Source organism: Hydra vulgaris, chromosome 09 (genome assembly GCF_038396675.1).
Source record: "Hydra vulgaris chromosome 09, alternate assembly HydraT2T_AEP".
Taxonomy (NCBI): Eukaryota; Metazoa; Cnidaria; class Hydrozoa; order Anthoathecata; family Hydridae; genus Hydra; species Hydra vulgaris.
This window is the reverse complement of record NC_088928.1, coordinates 46,748,496-46,765,000: the sequence shown is the minus strand read 5'-3', so window position 1 is coordinate 46,765,000 and position 16,505 is coordinate 46,748,496. Positions and strand designations below refer to the sequence as shown.

Here is a 16,505-nt window from a genome sequence, read left to right as displayed (position 1 = left end):
AATAAGAATGCATACATTTAGCAAAATCACACCAGCAATAAACTGAAGCTGTGATACCTTAAACTGTACTGTATCTAACAATAGATACACTATGAGTCATAAAAAACATGCCACTGAACTTATTGCAATAACTTTGCTCATTGTGAACCGATTTTAAAAATAATGTCTTCTTCAAGTAGAGAACAAGAACAATACTTGACTAATATAAAATATTACTTTTTAAATTCTTTTTTATTGTCTCAACCTAGAATTTTTAAACTAATTTTAACTTCTATATAAGAAATCAGACAATTTTTCTGTTGTTGAAGTTTGGAGTGTTCGTGTACAGTCAGTTTTTAGAAATGGGTCGCCATCAGACGAATGTTTTTCTGCAATTCAATTCTTAACAAAACCTGAAATTTTGTTAGGCATCAGACCAAATTTGACAAAGTTATGGTAGAAAGTTCAGTGGCATGTTTTTTTATGACTCATAGCGTAGATGGGAGAAAATAGTTTTCAGCTTAGGGGGGTGAACTTTTTTAAGATTTAACACTTTCAAATGGTATTTCCAGTTTTGAAATGTAATTTCTCCACTCATAGTGGCATGGGAAGCCAAAAATTGCCAAAAAAATTTTTTAGTCATACCTCTAATATACATATATTTATATGCATATATATACATATATATATATATATATATACATATATATGTACATATATATATATACATATATATATATACATATATATATATACATATATATATACATGTATATATACATATATATATATACACATATATATATACATATATATATATATACTTATATATACATATATATATACATTTATATATATATACATATATATATATACATATATATACATATATACGTATAGATACGTATATATAAATATGAATATATATATATATATATATATATATATATATATATATATATATATACATATATATATATATATATATATATAAATTAGTAAAAAACACTTATCTAACTTTTATCTTCTACTTAAAGTTTCACCATTGCTGGATCATCAGGACAAGTTCTCGTTCGGAAGAGGACTCTTCCTGATGATCCAGCAATGGTGAAACTTAAAATAGAAGATAAAAGTTAGACAAGTGTTTTTTACTAATTTATAATTGCTCTGTTCGTTAAGAACATTGAGTACTCTATTTGTAGAATACACTAACACAATTTACATATATATATATATATATATATATATATATATATATATATATATATATATATATATATATATATATATATATATATATATATATATATATATATATATATATATATATATATATATATATATGGTTTGTTGAATTGTTGAGTACGGAAGGTAAAAAATGATTCTTATGCCAACAAATATGTCACTTTTATTTACTTTCTGACAACATGCAAATGTTGGACTTTCGTCCAACATTTGCATGTTGTCAGAAAGTAAAAACCATTAATTTAATTACAACTTAATCGTTATTTAAAAAAACTGCAAAAAGCAAATTTAATTGACCAGAATGTTTTTAAAAATATTCTGAATGTTTTTAACAATATAAACATGTTTTTATTTTTATTTTTTTTAATAAAATGTTTTTATTTTTATTTTTTTTACTGTAAATCATGCGCGGAGTGTTGCCACATTGACTATCTTATAGCCTGACTCGCAACAAAGTGCTGCTACATCGACTGACAAATAGCCTGACTCGCAATGGAGTGCGAGTCAGGCTGTTTTTGTCAATTTTTAGATAAGCAGTTAATTCCTGAAATAAGAATAAATGAAAGGGAACTTTTTATCGGGCATGAATCAAATGAAAACATTATCCCTATTATCAACGAATCTTTACTAGATGGATGTATGTACATGCAATGGTGGATCTTTAGGGGGTTGGGGCTATCACTCTCCCCTCTCCTTAGACGTTTTGGAAAATTAAACACAACATGTTGTTTGAAAATAGAATTAATCAATATATCAATGTATGAATTACATATATATGTTACAAAGATTAATGAGTTAACTTAAAAAGTTTTATAACTTGTCTTGCCTGCTCACAAATCATTAAACCTAAAAATTACCTCCTTATTTAATTAGATGGTCTGGATCTGCTCCTATATTTCTATTTTCTGCTATTTATTCTGTAAAAGATCAAGGCTGATTACGTAGTATTTGTAAAGAGTATGGGGGTACTCGAGAAGTGTGGAGAACTAAAGGCGTCAAGCTTTTTGAACATTTTCATTGGGCATTTACTGCACATCAAAATTCAAAGAGACACTGGGATGCTGCCAAAAAGCGTCAACAGGTCAAAAAAATACTTTCAACCAAAAGAACTGCATACAAACAGATGGTAGATGGCAGCTAGCAATACGAAATTGCAGGTAAACAGCGCAACCAAAGCATAATAAAAAAGTTTTCTAAAACTATTTACTTTGTAATTAAAAAGAACTAGACAGTTAGAAAAACTTAAGTGATATGGTTGAATTTATTCAAGATCTTGACGATAAGGAGATTAAAATAACTAGCAAAGAGCAACATACACATCAGCAACTAGTGTTGATCAGTTCATCAAAATAATAAGTAATAAATTAGATAATGAGGTTTGTACAAAAATTGTTTTGGCCCATGACTTTAGTGTTCTTGCTGATGAGATAAGTAGCACGGTGGATTTGACTGTCTTTTTAGTTTTCATTAGATATATCGGTTCTGATTCTTGTATATTCAAGAAGTATTTCTTGGTTTAGCCCAAGTTATTGGAAGAAAGGATGCGCAAACCTTATGTGAAAAAAAATAACCAATTTAAAAATCTAAATCGATAGATATCCAGCAACTGTGCTACCATGGCTTTGATGGAACTAACACAATAATCGGAGTGCATATTGGTTTACAAGCTAAGCTAAAAACAATTTTCCCCCACTTGTAGTATATTAACAATTGTTGTCGTTGTTTAGCTCTTGTAAGGATTTGATGTTCTAAAAATCCTAAAATGTCCTAATATTTGAAAAACATCCTAAAAAGACCTAATTTCTCCTAAAGTATTGCTGATTTTCTCAAATACTCCTAAATTCTCCTAATTTATTTTTCCTGAGTATAATGCATAAACTATTATCTGCCAATCAACAATAAAGTTAATGAAATGGTTCAGACTTGGTTGGTATTGTTGTATGCTGACAGAAATTAAGTTACTCAAATGTATATTCAATATTTTTGTTATATTTTAGTAATTTAAAAGTTTTATTCTATTAAAATTTAAGATTTTTTTTCTTATTTCTGTCTAAGTTCTGAACATCAAAATTATTTTTATTAAAATTTTATTTTAATTAAGTTGACCTAAAATAATTTGTTCTTTCAGAATAGAAAATGTCAACCAAATATAAAGCTAAATTTTAAGAGTGGTTAAAAGACAATAATTATAAAAAAATTGGTTAAGTATTATGATATTATATTAGGTATGTTAGATGATTTTTTATTTACGGATATCTTTCTTTTAACTTCTCTTTTTTGCCGAAAGTTTTTTTCTAAAATATAATTTTGTAATACATAAAATTGTAAATCATAAAATTGAGAAAGCCACCAGCTGAATTCTAAATTTATAAAATAAATTATTCTGCATTGTTTAACAATATTTTTTGCGAATTGTATTCTGAATTTTTAAAATATGACCTAGATGATTGCTGTATGTTTAAAGGTTTTATCTGTTGCAGATCTGGATACAAACACATTGAAAATACATGTTAATAAAAAAACATATTTTTGAATGTTATATGTTATATGTGCTTGAAGTTTATGTCTGTTGCAGATCTAGGTACAAATACAATGAAAATACACGTTAGCGAATGAAAATATAAACGATGTATGCCTGTGATTGATAAAAGAAATACAAACGGTCATTGAGCCACCAGTTGCGCCAAAGATGTACACTGTGTACACTTAAGTTATATTTGTTTAATGGTATAAATTTAATATGGTAACATGGATAAAATTTAACAGCATTTGTTTTGAAAAATTTTTATAGCATGCTTTTGCTATTCACAAAATTTTTCACATTTTCATTTTATTTATTTATTTATCATGTATGAATAAATTTTATATATTATGAAAAAATGTTATTAAATTTTTTTATCTGTTTATTATAAAAAATGTTGTGTTCTGTTATTTTTTTTAACTTTACACTGTTATAATGTGCCAAAAATGTAAGTGTTTAATACTTTGAAAATATAAAAAGTTTTTATATTTTCAAAGGATTCTTTTTTTATTCTAATTTCTAGCTCTATTTTTTTCTTATTTCTGTCAGTGGCAATTTTTGGAATTAAACTATTTTAATTCATATTTTTATTTTATTAAGTTAACCTTAATAATTTTGTATTTTTAGAATAGAAAATGTCAGTCAAATATAAAACTAAATTCCAAGATCATTGGTTAAATGACAATAATTATAAACAATGGGTACAAAAATGTCCCAACAATTTGTATTCGGTAAAATGTAAGGTATGTTTGAAAGTTATATCTGTTGCAGGTCTGGGTACAAAAGCATTGGAAAAACATGCTAATGGTAACAAACATAAACAACGTATGCCTCTCTGTGATAAATATGCATTAAAAACTGTTGTAGAACCACCAGCTACCCCAAAAGTGGCACTATGTCCACAGCAAACTTCTATTGTATTTGTTGCAAAGTCACAGTTAGCAAAGAAAGCAGAGATAATGTGGGCAGTTGATGTTGTGCTTTCAAAACATTCTTTTCGATCAAGTGCAAACAAATCTGAATTATTTACTGCAATGTTTAGTGATAGTCAAATAGCTAAACAATTTTCTTGTGGGAAAACAAAGTGCACTTATCTGGTGTGCTTTGGAATTGCACCATATTTTAAGGAAATTTTGTGTAAGGCATTATCAGAGCTTGATCAGTTTGTTTGCCAATTTGATGAATCTTACAATCAAGTTGTCAAGAAGAGCCAGATGGATTTGCATGTTAGATATTGGGACTCCTCATTAGAGATGGTAAAAACAAGGTATTTCAGGTATCTCTGAATTCTTGGGAAAAGCTGCTGCTGTTGATATCATGACAAATTTCTGTAAATGTATGAGTGGTTTAAAAGAAGATAAAATGCTCCAGGTTTCCATGGATGGTCCAAATTTTAACATGTCTTTCCTCTCTAATTTGAATGCTAAGAGAAGTGAAAGTGAACTCAGTCAGTTAGTATCAATTGGATCATGCGGCCTTCACACAATGCACTGTTCATTCAAGAATGGTGCAAATGCTTCAGCATGGAAATTGAACAAATTGCTGTCTTCATTGTATAAGATATTCCATGAGAGCCCTTCCCGTCGTGCTGATTTCGAAAATCTTACTCAAGCTCAGTCTTCAGACTATGCTCTACAGTTCTGTTGCCATCGTTGGATTGAAAATGAGAAAGTAGCAAAGAGAGCAATGGAAATATGGCCCAAGATTATTGTGATTATTGACTTTTGGAAAAATTTACCGAAAAATAAGCAGCCTGGTCAATGTAATCCTGGGCAAAATACTAGTTATGAATACCTTTCTTCATGCTATAAAGATGTGTTAGTCCCAATAAAGTTACAATTTTTTAAGGAAACTGCAAAATTGTTAAATTTTTCTTCTTAGTTTTCCAAACCGACAATCCTATGACACCTTATCTTGTGGAAACACTTGAGAAATTACTAAGGCTATTTTTATCAAAATTTATCAAAAAATAAGTTTTATCTGAAGCATCTACAACTTTTAAATTATTAAAAGTTGATATCAGTGATGTCAAAAATCAAGTGTTGGTTGCAAATATTGATCTTGGGTTTGGAATAAAATATGAGTTGCAGCAACTAAAATCTAGAAAAAAAGTTACTGATGCACAAATATATAATTTTAAAACAGAAGTTCAACAGTTTTTAGTTACAATGTGCAAACATATGGTTGGAAAAAGTGGCTAAACTCATGTTTTGCCAGATACTTATTATGTTTATCACCTTTGTACATGGTGGAATCTCATGAGATGTGTGAACTTTATTTTGACAAGTTGTTGCTGAAATTAGTTGCTTATAAAAAGGTTTTACCTTCAGCTGCTGATCAAGCCAAATTGCAGTATTCACAATTTTTAACTACTGTTGTGAAAGTGAACAAGGAGAAATTTATTGGGTTCAAAAAAGAAATTGATAGATTGGGTTCTTTATTTGTTCAATATACAGATGCTTCAAGATTCAAGGACTTAATGAAAATTAACCAATTGTTACTAATATTGTCTCATGGCCAAGCACAAGTAGAGCGTGGATTCAATATAAACGACCAACTTCTAGATAATAATATGCTAACTGATACTCTTGTTGCACAAAGAATTGTACATGACCACATGTAAAGTGAAAATATAAAATCGTCCCAATTAGCTATGACAACTAAACTTATGGGACATGTTAAGGATGCACGAAAACTTTACTTTAGCAATCAAAAAGAGAGGCCCTGAAGGCCTTAAAAACTGACCGTGATGCTAAACTGAAAAATTTTAATAAAGAGATTGCTAGTTATAATTAACAAATTCACACCCTTGAAGTTACCATACTTCAGCTCAGATATGATGCAGATGAGTATGCATTGCAAGCGGAAAAGCAGAAGTCATTGATAGAAATCAAGTCAACAGTTCTAAAATCTAATGCGTTAAAGAGAGTTGCCTCTGAAAAGCAGGATTTACTTGAAAAGATTACAGCAGCAAAAAAAGTACTTATTGACAAGAAGGCTGAGATTTAGATTTGGATGTTTAACTTTTTCAATGTTTTGTTTTTCTGATTTGATTATTTCTTTATATATATATAAAATATAATATAAATGGAAAGTATAATATAACATATAAAGTTTAGTTTTTGAAATTGGCTGTGTATTTTAATGATTTTTGATTATTTAGTTTTTGTTGCTTAGTCATTAAGTAATCTATTTAGTACAATGTTAAGTTTGATAAATTTTTAATGCATGTATAAAATCGATTTGTTTCAAGTTAATATTTTTGTAAGTGTAGAGATATTAGATTATTTTAAATTTGTTTAGGTCCTAATTTTATCTTAATTATCTTAGCTAGGCGTTCTTGCAGTTTTTAAATAAAATGAAAATTTTTTAGTGCCACTTTATTTTTGAAATCTTCCTAAAATCTCCTAAGATTTTTATCTTTTTTTTTCAAATTTCCCGATAAATCTCCTTAAAAAGCTTTAAAAATCTCCTAAATTATCCTAAATTATCCTAATTTTTTCAGACCAAAAAAGTGTGGCCACCCTGGAAAAGTACAATGTGGAGTTGGACGGTCTAACATCAATTATTTTTGCTTTTACAGGCTGATGTTTTAGTCTCAATAAATAAATTTGCAAAGTTTAAAATTGTTGATTATAAAATGTCTATCCTTTCTACTAGGCCTCAAATAAATCTTTTAAGTCTATTTAAAAGAAAAATATATTTATATATTGTTTATTAAATGTTATAGTTATAACTAGGAATGCGGAGTCCCGAAAAAAACTCTGACTTTGAAAGTCACAATAAGATTACTCCTTCCTAGTGTTTGATATCTAGGAGCTCAAAAAGTAGGGAATAATGGAATGGAATACTAATGGGAAAAAAATTATAAGGTAAAAAAAAGACATAAGGTAAAAGGAATTATTATTGCTTGAACCCAGAAACCTTAGGTATAATGGTGGCAAGGACTCCAGATCTCCAGGCTTAAAAACTATATGTTCCGAGTCATTAAACCTTGTAAATTTTTTTTTTATAGCAGTAAGCATAGCATAAGTCAACCAAAATGTTTGGAGCTTCTGAAAACTACATAGCTGGAAAAAATAGAGATATAAAGCCGGAGTCATTTTGGAACTCTGCATCACTAGTTATAACACTTCACTTATGAATACCTGCAAAAAAAGGTACTCATGGGAGAAGCAATAAGGAAATAAATTTGATTTTTTTCTTTATATTAGTTAGCAAATAAAGCATATAAATAAAAATTAGTGGCAAAAAATTAGTCAACGATGTTGAGGTTAAAGCTGCCAATTAAACATTAATGTTTAATTGGCAGCTTTATTTTTGTCTTCTAAAAAAAAAAACCTCCAAGTGTAGTGCCCTCCAATAAATGCCCTCCTGTAGACAGGATATTTAGACTGGATGCCTCAAAAATTAGATACATCATTGTTACTAGTTGTTTCTTAAAACTTTCATAACACACAACATTATCATCTTATGTTTGTTTTCTCACTATTTAGTTGTTTTCTTAAATGAAGGGACAATTGTTTATGGGTGAGTTTCTTAACAGTCAAAAAAAAACTATCAACAATTTTTTTATTATTATTTTGGCTTGACAAAATCTTAGCATTCTACTCATAAACTAGTTAATCATTTCATGATGTTCATTCTGTGATCAGTCTAAAAAATTAATAATAATGAAAAAGCTTTTGTTAAAAAGCAATTTTAAAACTAAAAAAAACATCATCTTTTCATAAATTTGTTATATAAAGTTTACTGAAAAAATTCTTTAAAATAATTTTTCCTACAGGATTGATTAGGTTTATCTGGCAATGTATTTATATACAGTTACAAGCATTAAGCACTTGTGTATATTAGCACTTTTGTAACAGGATGAAAAAAATTTATTCATTTGAAACTATACATAAATAAAAGTTATAAAATAAACATAAAAAAATAACTTAAGTTTGATAAAAATAATTTTCTTTAACATAGTTGGAAATTTTAATAGTAAAATATATTGTGAAAAAGAGCATTTTAAATCTTAAAAAAATTAAAATTAAGATTAATAAAATAAATTTAAATTAAATAATATTCAATAATAAATTTCAATAAAAAATTTTTTAAAACAGATTGTAGGAAAAAATTTATTTCGCCAACTGTTTTTTATCAAAAAAATTATTTCACAATTGCAGTGAAAATATTTTGACAAAAATTAATTAATGCTTAATGTTTTCCGCATAAACTGTTTCAAAAGACTGTTTAAATATTTGAATTAATAAAAGTTTTGGCATAATGTAAATGAATTGACGTGTTAGTAAAATTGCCATTTCATTTGTAAAATGCAAACAGCTTAATGCTTTTCAACAAGGTCTGCATTTTGTGGTGGTTGTGGTAGACTGTCATCATGTGGGACATGTGCTGTAGATGGTGGTAGGTCTGGATATTGAAGAGCTTGTCTCCGTATAGCTTTCCTGTACTTTGTAATGTCAATGATTCTGTAACAGCCATCTCAATGAGTCTTTTAATTATCATTGCCTTTTTTCTACCTTGTAATCAGGTTGCTCGAGTTGTTTGGGTTCCATATATCACATGAAGAGCCCATGGTTTGTCTTGACCACCTGTGGGCATTCCAAAATATTTTGCCTGCTTTTTAGTAATATAATATCCTTATATATAGCAAAACATGCCAGGAAATTTTCAACATCCTCTAGTAGCCATTATTAAAAGAACATAACTTACCTAATGTGTTAGATACATATAGTAACTTAAGATGCTTATAAAAAAAACTCTTTGACCATCCAAAACGTTTTTTTTATATGTTTTATGACGTGGAAACAGAAAACCTCATTTTGAAAGTACTTATTAATAGTGTATTTCGCTGTATACAATATATGTATTATTATGTGTTGTATACCACTATTTTTTTAACCTCATCCAAGCCTAGACTGCAAGAAAAGCACACAAACAATCTCTTGTCAAAAAGGTTTGTGAGGCGCTGATGTCGTATAAGTGTTCAATTGCTGGTTTGCGCTTAATAAAATGTTATAACTTTAAAACGGTCTACGTTTTAACTTCAAAACGGTCTACAAAAAATTTATACATTTTTTAAATTACCAAAGAAAAATAATTATTAAACAATAAAAATATTACAGTGAGCAAAATTTTTGTTAAAATGTGTAACATTGTGTTATTTAGCAACTCAAGAAAAGCCTATAAAACAAAAAGTTAATAGACTTATTGATGATCTTTCCACAGATGACATTGTGCAAAAACTTGAGGTAGTTTTCCCATGATTTTATTATGTTTTGTTTTTTTCTTGAGAAAATAAAACTTTTTGATGAGTTATTTTTATTTATTAATCAAAGCTTACAGAAGAAATAGAAAAAGAAGAAGGAAAAGAAAAAGGAGAAGTAAAAGAAAATGAAGATGATGAAGCTCAAGATGAAGAAGAGGAAGTTGATGTTTCAGAAGATGTAAAAAGAATAAGTTTTTCAATTTTCAATTTTTTTTTTATGAATTTTATATAGTTTTAGTAAATAGCAAAGTTTTTAATTATTTTACTTTCAATAATTCAGATATTTTTTACTTGTGTGTGTATATAATTTTATGTTTACTTTAATGTGTAAATAAAGAAAGGAGAGCTTTAGCGCTTGCTCTTGCCCACACTTCCTTGAAACGGTTTACAGGAGCAATTTACAGCTCTAGCAAAAGTATAATTATCATTGTATCTTAAATGAAAACCAGTCATATTTTTTAAAAATAAATAAATTAATTGCATAATAAACTACAATGCTTTTGAAAAGGCACGGTTGTTGCAAAAAAAAAAAAAAAAATTAAAAAAGAGCACTGATTTGATGAATAAATGTTTTTGATTAAATTGGACTATTTGATAAATAGAAAATTATTACACTCTAAATTATATTATTAAAATTGTTAATTTTTATTTTATGTAATGAGTTTTAATGAATTTTATATATTAATTACTTTAATATTTTATCAGGCTTGTCCAGGAAGGCATGTAATTTCATGCCATAATATGACCTCACAAATAGTACTTTGTTTTGACGAGTTGACTACAGTTTTTAACATTTTAAAAATATGCTGAAATAAATGGGTTTTAAGTTATGTTAAAAATAAATAACTTCAATTCATTTATTTTTACTAATGCTTTTATATTAGCAAAATGCTTTTAAATGAAGTAATTTATGATTTTAATTAAAGTATCTATGAAAATTATATAAGATTTTTTTTAAAAAAAATTCTTATATAATAAAAAAATTCAAAATAAATTTTTATAATTTTTAAGCAACGATTTTAAAAAACGATTGTCTCTTTAATAAACTTTATATAAGAGTCATTAAATTTAATACACTCGAAAAGAAGAAAAGTTTTGTTGAGAAGAAAAAAAAAGAATAACTTTTTTGAAAGCTGTTTGATTTAAATAACTTTGATCTTTACTTATGTGTTTATATTATTGAAGCGCATTTAAGTAAAGTAACAAATCACTGTTAATGATTTTCTATATAAAGTATTAATGAATATTATATATATTTTTTTTTATAGTTACTTTATATATATAAATATATCATGATTGAGTAAATTTTAGTTTTACTTTTTTGATTTTAGTTTTAGTTAAGTTATTTTAATTTTATTTTTTTTTACGAAGATTTATTTGCTTCTTTTAGGATAAGTTTTTGTTCTAAGTTTCTATATAGGTAAAATAATTTTTTTAGTACATTTTTAAAATATATACAAATTTTCAAAACATCTTAACAGCCGTGGTCAAGTTTTCAAAATTAAATAGTTTTTGCGTGGTCATATTATGGCGTGAAATAGCATGCCTTCCTGGCTATGTTTGTTTAATTCGCTTTTAATATGGAATTTTTAATTGTTGTAATAATTCTTAAAATGCCTGCTTTCTATTACAATAAGAAAAAAATAAACATTTTTTATAAGCAGTAAAAAATTTTTTAGCTCTTTGTTAAATTTTTTTATTAAATAACTAATGTTGTTAATAAATAAATGGATAGCTAGTCTGAAAACTGCGAGACAATGGTTGTCTGAAGAATTTTTTCACAGTCTTATAAATGACGCTTTTTATGTATATTTTTTTGTAACATTAATGTTTCAAAAATATGCTTGTAACAAGTATAAAACCAAATTTTGTATTTAAGCAATTTTTTTAATGAATAAACAGATAGCTTGCGCAAAAATTAAAAGCTCTCGTAAGAAGCTGTTTAGAAGAGCAGCTCGCATGGGTAACCATGTTTGTTTTAGGAGAGCTTTTCTCCACTCTTGCACTCATTTACTCCTGCCAAGGCCTATCATATTTTCAATTTTACTTGTATTTTTCAATTTTATTTGTAAATGTATTATTTGTAAAATGTAAATAAATATTTTACAACTATCATATTATGTACAACAACACATGGCCTACTATATAACACGGCCGGATTGCAAAAAATTAGTGGGTTGATTTTAGGTTTTTAGCTTTTGAATCAAAACCTGAAGGTAATTCTATAAAGACATTAATAATATTTAAATAATTTGCTCTTAGCTATAATTATTACTATTACCAAAATTCTTAACCTTCAAACACTAAAACAGTTAGCTAATAATAAATCATGATTGCATTAAGCCGAATGAACTATCTATTTTAGCCATCAATTTTAATCTACAAAATCTTAGTCTTAAAATTATTGGTTCAAACAACTAAAATTAACAAAAATGTTAGTAAAACTAGCATAATTTTTAAATGTACACATTTACTGAAAGCATTACAAAATTTACAAATAATATTACAAATATTACAAAAAGATTAATCAAATCAAGTTTCTTTTGTTTCTCAAAAAAACAATATACATATACTATGTTGTTATGGGTTTATTCATTTGTCTTTTTTGGTTTGTCGAACTTTAAAGGCAGCAACTTCATTTTTTCTAATGTTTCCATTTTTAATTTGTTGCTCATTGTTAAAATATATGTTGGTAATAATTGTGTTTACCAAATGCCTTCCCCATTCCTCATGTTCTATACACATAAAATCACTATCACTTGGTTGATATTTTTCTAGCGCTAGCAAGGATGCATTTTTTATATCATGGGAATACTTTAATAACATTTTCTTTACAGTGTCCAGAATTATAAACCCATTACAAACATAGTTAGCTAATTCTTTGGAAGGTTTTGTTAAACCACCACGTGAAAGAAATTCCAGATATTCTGTTGAGACTTTATTGAAACTTAATGATTTCAGACAGTTAGAACAGTTATATTTATCCCCAATCTTTTTCGTGATGTAACCAGATATATTGATTGCAACTTCGTAAGAGTCATGACAAAGCTCATTCTCTTGAATTTCATTGCTATATTTTTCCAATTTTATTAAAAGTTCATTTTTGTCAATTTTTGTATCAAGTTTAAGATTGCTCGTCCAACAATTGATATTGGCTTTAATTAAGGATTTCATGCATAATATCTTTTCAGAGCTTTGAACTTCAAGTAAACTGACTAAAAATCTTCCACCGATCATTTGTCGATATTTACTGAAATGTCTTTCTAATGGATCAGTTTGAAACCTGCTAGTTAAAACATATTTATATCCTTCTGAAAATAAATCTTCAATCAGACTTGCAGTACCCTTCAGTGTTGTAATTAATGCATTAGTTGTTTGAGCAGATAAAGTATACTTATTACATCTTTGAAACTGCAAGTTTTTCCATTCATTAATCCATGTTGCAAAAACTCGAAAAAATTGTGACTTTTTGTCACCTGGAATAGCTGCATTACTAATCCTATTGTTTGTATTAAACATTACCTTTGAATTAGAAATAGTCCACCAAATATTAATAAGCCTTAGAAATCCAGCAGCTGCAGTTTCGTTTGGAAAATAGCTGATGATTGCAGCAGAGGTGGTTTCATCAAAAATATTTAAAGCTAAAGGAACACTTTGTTTGTTGTTTCCTGGATGTAAAGTTTGGGCAGACAATTTGAAAGCTTTTTTTAAGTTAGCAGGTAACAATTCATCTTTCTCATAAACATTATGCAATAAACTCCAAGAAATTTCTCCAGCTTCAACATGAATAATATCATCAAACTCAATAAAATCAAAAGGTGGAAATACAAACCGTTTTGAATTTAATAAATTATTTCTAATGTTTTTCAGTAAATGAACAGTGTCATATAAATTGTAAACCCGGTGTCCCATAAAAGTAAAATATATTTCATTATCTTGTTCACCAAACTTTAAACGTAGAATTTTAAATGCTGAAACATTTGTTGCATGATTGTCAGTTATTATAGCTCGTACATTAAAAGATGCTTTATATAAAGTATCTAACTTTTCTTCTATATGTGAACTAATCATAGAACCAGAAATTTGAAATTCTGGACAGGCCTTAATTACAAAGGGGATAGATTCTTTCAAGCTAACCACCATGAACACACCATGAACTATACCAGAATAGAAATTACCATCATCATCAGCACCAATTAAACTTCCTCCATGATATTGGACACCTTTTTGTAAATACATCTCATCAATTAAAACAACACAGTCAGCACTAATACTACCATTTTCCAAAAGTAATAATAATCCTGATAATGGATCAATGCCACCCTTTGAAAGTGATTTTAAATAAGACAACGAAGGAAGTGGAAACTCTTCTAATAGCAAAGTATAAGCCTGTTTTGATGTATATCTGTGCATTAGAGAAAATCTAATGATTTCATTTGTGTAGATTGGAGGTCCTTGTGGTTTATAAAGAGATAATTTATATAAATCTGATAATACACTTTTTGATACGTTCTTTGCAACTTCATGCATATAAGAAACAAAATTAACAAGCATACTGGCACTGGTCAATTTACAAACACTGCCTTCTCTAAACCATTTAGGCAATGGAACTGGGATACCTTTCATATGTAGCTTTACATGTAAGTCTTTATCAATAGTAATACTCTCAATGTTAGGAGTAACATCCCCGTCGTCGAAATAAATTCGAAGAAATAACACACGGTTATCAACTAGTTTAAATGAAAATCCTGCTGGACAAAAACTTTCATTAAGATCTATAATGCTTTTAATTGTATCATGTTTTCTAAAATCGTATGTTTAATCGAGAAAAGGATGAGAATATATACGAGCTGCAGGGGGCTTACGTAAAGCTGAGGTTGATTGAATTAAAGATGGCTTTGATAGGATGTTTTGGTTGGTAATAATTGTTGGTATAGGATTTTCGCAATAATTCAATGTTATACGTTTACCTCTTTTCAAATATTTATCTTCAAAATGATCGATACATATAACTGAGTTTTCTGTGGGGCTCCAATCAGCTCGGTTGACAAACTTAATCCAACAATTTCGAAGATCTAACTGATTGCTATCAGGAAAACTAAACACAGTTTTGTATGTTATGTGGTTGCTGTTACTGGAACATTCTTCAATCTTTCGGTTATAATTTTCTTCTACAACCAACAACACAACATTTTTTCTGGCATTGCAAAATAAAGTATTACTTGAATTAAAAAAAGTTTAATTTAAGATTGTTAAATCGGTTCATTATAAACTTCAAACTCGTGTTTTTTCAGCCCACTAATTTTTTGCCTTCAAGGCAACAAATCCGGCCGTGTTATATAGTAGGCCATGCAACAACAAACATTTGTTTTTATGTACAACAGTACTGAAACAGTTTGTAAAAAAAAGTTATCAAAGGATTTCTTGTCTATAATCAATAGTTTTGCATTTCAAAAATAATGTATGTAATTAAAAGTTAAAATAATATATGTAATTAAAAAATAATATTTGAAATTAAAAAATAATATATGTAATTATAAAAAACTATATGTAATTTCAAAAGTTATAGATGAAAAACTAAATGAATGAAGAAAATAAAAACAAAGAATACTTCAAATATGCAACGTTTTTCAATAATCCAATTAATATTTTAATTTTCTTTAGGATAACGATTACAATTTCGATTACTATGATGATGGTGGTGATAATTATGCAGATGATAATGATGGTGAAGAAGGTCCAGTGTACTGAAGGGTTAATTATGTGTTAATATACTTGTTGCTTTTATACTCAATACTACAGCATTATTTTACAGATACTTATAGGTAATTTATTTCCTATAGTTAGATGGAAAATTCTCAGGCGATGTAAAGCATTTAATCCAGCATCTAAATGTTCTATATTGTCAAAAATATGAAATTCTAAATTATTAAAATACTAATCTATTGAATAAAAGAAGTGAGATTTGTAAAGAAAAGAAGTGATTTTCTAAGTCTGTCTTAGAAATAATCTCAAAGGTTTGCGATTGCATCCAACTATCCCTCCACCTACGGCAATATTTTTAAATATGGCAAATTTAACAATTAAAGGGAAAGAAACATTAATTGAAAAATGTTTATATAGACAGATGCACAGATGTTATAGATGATATATATGCTAGATATATGATAAGTTTTACAACAGTTGCAAAATTTGGATAGTAACCAGACTATTGCTAATAAAATTTAAAGATATCAACCACAATAACTCCCAACGCCAGCTTTTCTTTACACAAGATTGCTCAAACAATTTTTTTTTAATTCTTTTTTTACCTGGTGTAATGCTTTTTATTTTTAATATAAACTTTTCAATATTTTGTTAGTTATTAAATAATAAAATCATTGTTACATCCTTGTTTTCATAGTAGCAAACTCTATTATGAGATACAGCTTACGTTTACATCAGTATAGGTTTCAGATACAAGTACTTATATAACATCGAAAAAGA

General features: G+C 27.5%; 1 protein-coding gene and 1 long non-coding RNA gene across 2 annotated transcripts in view; one reads left to right on the top strand and one right to left on the bottom strand.

Moving 5' to 3' along the window:
• Positions 1 to 16,505, bottom strand: part of LOC101238105 (nucleolus and neural progenitor protein) — a 110,664-nt gene that overhangs the window by 9,877 nt on the left and 84,282 nt on the right. The window lies entirely within an intron of this gene.
• LOC136084828 (uncharacterized) lies at positions 9,889 to 15,832 on the top strand. Its single transcript, XR_010640880.1, has 3 exons — positions 9,889 to 10,002; positions 10,090 to 10,197; positions 15,684 to 15,832. It is a non-coding gene; the product is annotated as an uncharacterized LOC136084828 (long non-coding RNA).